Raw genomic sequence first — 7,089 nt, forward strand, 5'->3', positions numbered from 1 at the left:
AAGAAACCAAATGCTGTAAATACTTTCTAGGATCAGTGGTTTAATCTTTCATAGGCACTGAAGAACTACAAGATGACATGAAGTCACTGCAGGAAGATGTAAACAACCCATGAAAAAAACCCACTGCGTTTCAAAAGATAGGGTACTTCTAAGGCCATGGCATTCTAAACAGAATTATCTGATGCCAGCATTGTTTATTTGGTGTCTGAGGTCTTACACGCAGGGCAGCCACAGCTTATCAGAGAAGAGTTGTCACCCATTTAGAGAGAAGCTTTAAGCTAACAAATTCTTGCACTATGGAGATACCAACCACATGTGAGAATGGGGCTGATCATACTCATTTTCCACTAGGGAAAGCAGTTGCAAGCACCCCTACCTCCTTCCCCAGGATTAATGCCAATCAAACAGCACAAGGAACAAATAGGTGAGCCAAGCAGGAGCCCTAACAGTATTCCAGTTATCCAACGTGCATATATATACAGCTAAACACATAACATATTCAGTAACTTCAAAGCACCACATTGCCTGGCTGAATTAACTCCCACTTCCACCCTATTAGAAGATGCTTAAGAGAATAAGAAGCTTTCAGTCATGTTCTGTGCACTGGGGTACATTGCATAGAAATCCAGCAAGAAAATGGTGAGAACAAAATTTTCAGTTTCTGAAATGACTTTGCTGATGGGCCAGTGTCATGTAACATCAGATATCCTTCTGGCCCTTTGAGAACCTGTGAATTACAGTTAAATAAGGCCTAGCAGCTTGTTCCTTGACATTAACTGTGGAATTATGGTGACATATGAAGAGTCAACTCATGTTGCGTTGCTCAGCATTTACCCTGTGCCAGCCAGGAACATGCTTGGATAATTCTGTCTAAGTAGTTACAAAACCAGCAGAACTTGGGAGGAAAGGCTTCTGCAAACTTTGGCACCATTCCAGTTCACCAGCTAAGTGCTTCCACCTGATATTCAAAACAGGCAGGTAGAAAATTATCCAGAGACACACCATCACGTTCTTCCCGAACAAATGCAAGAGGGGCTAAAATACCATTTTGGGCAGTCAATTTAAATCTAAGTATTTCCACATTCATCCTCCAGATTTTCTGGAAGATGTACAGGTTGCTTTGCTGTAAAAGAGACCTGTGTGTCTGAGGGTTTGGAGCTGCGTGTTAATTTAGGTTTTCCTCCTCACTCAGTAGGATTCAAAGGGAGTCCAGCTTGTTTCATCATGCCAACCTGTCGTTTTATTCCACCAGGCCTCCTATGCAAATAAAATCACCCAGTGTGTTTGTAAGGTCTGCTCACAACAGTGTTATAACTAATTACCCACAAAAGCCATGATGAATCTAAGCAGAGCATGCTCAGAACTGCATCTCACCTGACATCTAAAAAAATTAACGCGCATTACAAACACTGATCCCCATGGTCAATGCCCCTCGCAACAAGATAGGGTTTGCTCTCATGTAACAGGAGACACATCAGATGTAGTTCTTACATGGTATGGTGTCCATACTCAAGACACTACCAACTTTACAGGTTGCAAGGAGTCAGCAATCATGTCAGTGCTTCTGACATTGCAATGTCCATTAGAAAGATGTATTAAGCTTTATTATAAACAAACAGGTTTTGGTAGAAGGAGCCATATTTCAATTACTTAAGCCCTAATGCCAACCTTGGTCTGCTTCAGAAGCAAGATAATACAGCACTCACAGTATATTATCCTTGCTTTTCAGTAGCCATAGATAAGTATCATTATGTCACTGTGAAAAAATGCACTCAATTATCCTACGTTGTTATTACTTAATCTGTGTTTCAAAAAAAGCTTTAGATTGAAAAGATGTTAGATAAAGGCTAAGTATTGTAAATAAAGGCATTGCTTCACTGAATATATGCTGTAAAAGCATGAGCTGTGGTTGCACACATTTAAATGAACAAGGCTCCTCTAAGCGCTTTCCCATACTGGCAGAATCACAGTCACAATGGGCTGCTTGCACAAGAAGGTGGTTGGAGTGCTAAAAGCGAAGTGCCAAAGTAAGCTGGGGAAGGAGGCTGCATCATGTAGGAGAGAAGCCTTGCAAAGACCTCCATAATGCTTGGCATTCTCTCCGACACATAGAGACTGGGTCCCCACTAAGGTCTGGCCAGGCACCACACATAGGACCAAGTTGTGTATGACATGACTGAAGGTGATGGTCCAGCCTGCGGCTTTCTCAAATGGGAAAAGGAGCTGTATTCAGAAGAGCATGTCAGCCAGATCCTCATTCTCTACACAGTCACCGGCGAGAGATAGCAGGACTCTTACTTGGATACCTTACTTTGGACACCCATGTTTGGATTACGGCTGCAACCCCGTGTCAGTGTTGTGTACTTTAATGCTCCCAGAAAATGGGTCTGGCATTCTGAATTGATGACAAATTGATTGAAACCAGATGTCATGAAAAATGTCTTTTCCAAGTTCAATGGCACATGAACGGTCTTAGCATGCCCCCGGATAATCTGACTTATGTGCCCCAGCCTGCTGCAGTAAACTAATTGAGAGGATAAATATTTTGTCTCTGCATTGTTAACTCCTTGGGGAAAAGAGCCTTTTAATTGCATACACTGCCCATGACCTGGTAGGCTCTAAATCTCACTGGATGATGTGCAAAGTTATAGTGGGACCTCAGCTGGAAACCCTGAGCTCATGTTACTGTCTGGATTAGCAAAACTTCAGACTATTAAATTGTCTGTATTCTTCAGGCATTGCTAGGAGTTTGGTTTCCTCACTGAGCTAAGCTCTGTTTTGGCATAGTCAAAAGAAGACAAACAACACACCATAGGTACAAAAGCACAGAAGTGAAAGCAGCATCAAGCTGTCGTTTAGCCAAGTCAGCAGATGCACTATGGCAATATTGGCTTTGCAGGAGAGCAAAGATGGCCAGAGCCTGCATGCTCAAGCCTCATCACTTTGCAGATCTCATCATAACAGATATATTTATACTGGCTTCACCTCATTAACATACCTTGCCAGACCCAACCTTGTGCTCTTCAGCCTGCACATGCAGAGCAAGGCCCCAATTTGGTCAGCTTGTACTCCCCAAGGCAGATAAAAATCGCCTCAAAAGCCAAGCCTGATTCATGGACTGCCATTAGACGGTCCCTGGGAGGACGATTGATTGATCCTGTTTACCTTTGGCACTGCAAGGCATTTAACATCAGGTTGGGAGAAGCGTAGCTCTGTAGTTGTTCCTCTAATGGGCTTCAAGACAGAGCTATTTGTTTAGGAGCATGATAAGACTTTTCAGACCACTGGCTCCCTGGGCAAGGCTCTGAAAGTCTATCACAGCACACACAAAGTCACAGCACTAAATATGCTCTGCAGAATATTACCAAGAAAACCTGTCCCTGTTACATTTCCCAGTCAAAATGACAAAAAGCCCAACAAACCCTACAGTGCTCTCCTCACATTATTTCCAAAAACTGGGGAAAGAAGCCTGCAGCTCAGGTACAGAAGAGAAAAGGTTGAGAGCAGACTCTCTTGGTGACTAATGCAGCTGAGATAAACATCTAGATGCTCACTAGAACATACAGGATCACATGCAGATTAAAGGCTCCTTCCGAGATTTTGCAAGCAGCCACTAACTCCTACCCAGCCATCTATCCAGAAAGGGCCTCTGACTTGTCAACCAATCCATTTCCCGCCAGTGCCACAGGCTGGGTGATACAGATCTCTGCTGTGTTTTGTTATGAGAGCTTTGATGTATGAGTCTCCGCCACAGCGGCAGCCCCCTTTAGGGAACAAAGCCACAGTCTAGCCAGGCTCTTTGCCAGTTGTCCAGGTATTAGGTTCTTTTTTCCAGCTTCGGGGCAACCCTATCACTAACCTTTTCCTGTGACCTTTAGCAGGGAACCTTCTGCTCACAGCCATCTGCATCTTCCCCCTTTTCTTTTAGAGCATTCACCTGAGTGTTTGCAGCAATTACACACACACTGGTTTGCATCAGTCACAAAAGCTGTAAGCCTCCAATTAACAGCCTCATGCCTTTTAATGATACAACGCTAAACAAGGAAGAGAATTAGAGGGAACATCCTCAGAAATGGTTTGCAGCAGGACAGAGCAGTCTTTATTACTGTTTATACAAGGGTAGCACCTAGGAAACTCAGCTAGAGGCTGTGAAAACAAACAGAGAACTTGGGGAATTACTTTAATATGGAAAATTTACAGTCTGTAGCACAAGACAGAGTAGGCGGGTGAGGTGTAGTGTAATGAGGAGAACACAATGATTTTCTAAGGATCTGAATAACCTGCCAGCATCCTTCACTTGTCACTGCCAAGTTCCTGTACTCTCCCTCCTCAACACCACTTCAAGAGTGTGAATGCTGGCAGAGGGCTCAATAGCAAAGACAAGTGCTGCTTTGACTCTCAGAAGACCCATGTTGCAAAGCGCAGGAGAACATGTTGTCTGTCTTCAAAAGATAGCTCAAGATACTGCACCTGCTCAGAAGGTTTTAGGCAATACAGCATTTCGGAGGAATTCACCAATTCAGCAAAATCTCAACAAGGTGAGTCAATTTTGCCCACGTTCCCATGAAACTTGCACAGAGATCCAAACATAAGAAACCTGCTGAGTTTCCTGCCTGGTCACCCATCTGGTTCCTCCACCATTCAGGTTTCCAGGGCCCTGGGGCAGCCTGCTGCCAAATAGGCTGCTTCTCAAGAGGGGATTTCACTGCTCACATACTTCTCAGTTTGGGGTGTCCCAGATGTTAGACTGTCACAGGGACAAATCACAAGAGCATCCGCAGATGGAGAGCCCATGAAACTCAGTGGAGAGGCTCAGCACCCCAGAGGTCGGCTCTTGAGACAACCCACAATACAAACTGATGCACTATTCCCTTTTGCAGAATTTCTACCTGGCTGTGTTTTGCTCCTCTTTGGAGGAAATTCAGCCTAATTTCATCCAAGCTAAACTTCTTCCCAAAACAGAATCATTTTCTTAAGCCCATTCCTAGCAGACACTTTCATAGGACAGCTGAAGCCATTTCCCTCTCAACAGCAGCCTCTGCACATCAGTCCTGTTTCACCTGCGCTCAGGTGAGAGGCAGAGGGCTTTATACCCTGTACAGCCCACCATAAACACTGCAGGGATATACAAATCAGTCAAATCTAAGTTGGCAGATGATACAGACTATTTTACAGTCCCGAGCTCTCCGAAGGAGGAGAATGAGGTAAAATCTCTGTAATTTATCTATCAGCTTCTAATGGAAGTATTTGATCTGCCTGAGAACTACACACCTGATATTGTGAATGACCACAGCACCATGGGCTGACCCCAGAGCTCAGACCAGCTCATCAGACGTACAGACAAAGGAAATGGGGAAAAAGGAAGAGATTCACTTGGAAAAATCAGTGCCTAAATTACTTTTTTTTCCTACAATTTGCTAGAAATTATGGGGGACAGATTTTTCAAAGATTGAGATGGGATTGAAGGATACATAAAATATACGAGAGTTTCTTATTCTGCTTCAAGTAGCACCGGATATTTCTCACTGCTCATGGACCAAGAGACAGCAGCAGCAGCTGCTGTGCACAGACATCTTTGCTTACCCTATCCAGTCAACAGTGGGTGCCACTGGGAGCCTAACTTTATCTACATTATGAGAAACATGTTTCCAGAAGATCTGTGTTGCTCCCAGAGACATACCTGCAACACATCAAGCAAGCACCAAGGCTCCTCCTTGTCACACAGCTGAATGTTCCGTAAAAGCTGAGAGCTCCGGAGCACACTGTAGGGAAGTTCTCCTGGGAAACATCTGTGGGAGACACTGACACCAGCTGTAGGGTTATGTAGGGCTTGAACAACAAACCATCTGTCAAGGTCTGCTTATTAGGATGTTTACTCACAAAATCAGCCTTTTCATCAGTGTATCAGAAGTGGTTTCTGAAAGCAGCCCTGACCACCAAGAAAAAAAATGTCAGAATCAATCAGCAGGAACAAAAGTGGATCCAGCAGCCAAAGGAATCAGTTTCTAGCACAAGGACCAGCTACATCTTGCCCAGCTTCACAGCTCCCATTTGTCCATTTTGCTACCCCTCCTAATTGTAGATCAGTAAATTTTGGCGGTTTTAGATTAATATCAATGAGGATCCTTTGACAGGCCTTTTGTTTCCTTCCCCCACAAAAAAGCATTGACTCTCTGCTATACAGTAAGGATGGATATTTATTATTTTCCCTTCTTTTGCTGTGTTTCCCGTCCATATCATGACACTGGTGTTGAGAAGTTCATAAAGTGGAGAAACATAAGAAAACCTTTTTTTTTTTCAAATGTGAACTTCATTTCTTATTTCCTATTTTTGTAATGGATCCACCAAGTTTACTTAGACCAAAGACACAAGTGCTGTGCTCTGAAGTTATGAGGAACACCCCACACCTGGATGACTTCAAATAAGAGTCAACAGGACAGAGGAAGAAAGTTAAACAATCCCACTATAGTGGCAAAGAAGAGGGAAGGGAGGAAGGCTTGGTGCGCCCGCATTAGTGTATGCATGAGCCCAAACAACCTACCCAGGGTGATGGTGGGCATCTGCAACAGGCCCAGGGAAGACACATACTCTGAATCAAAAGCCTATAGGTCAGAAATAAAAGCTTCTCTCAGGGCTAAGACCATCTTTCAAGGGCAGCAAGTCTTAATGTATATCAACACAGGAAAAAGAAAGCAGCAGGGACCACAGCAGAGATCACTATCTCCATGGCAGGGGAGGGGGGGGGGGGGAGAAAAAAGGGAGTTTGACATTTAACAGTAATAATAAACGTTTCTGAGCATGCTTCCTCCTCTCCCTGCAGGAACATCTTCACCCTAAGTAGTGATGGGCGTCAGGTGGGTGGAGTCAGATTCAAACCTCCCAGACACAATATCCCTGTCTGAAAAATATCCTGGGGTCGCTGTGGATTGTGCAGATACAGGATTGCTTCAGCGTGTCCTGCACAGTGTTAAAGAGAGGGGTGTGTTGCCCCGGTGTGTTGCTCCACATCACTCAGAAGGCACCTGTAAAAAATTCATATGTTGCAGATGAGAAGGGGATAGTTTCTCTTCCTTCCAGGCAACTGAATAT

The sequence above is a fragment of the Strigops habroptila genome, chromosome 4 (genome assembly GCF_004027225.2).
Source record: "Strigops habroptila isolate Jane chromosome 4, bStrHab1.2.pri, whole genome shotgun sequence".
NCBI classification, from domain to species: domain Eukaryota; kingdom Metazoa; phylum Chordata; class Aves; order Psittaciformes; family Psittacidae; genus Strigops; species Strigops habroptila.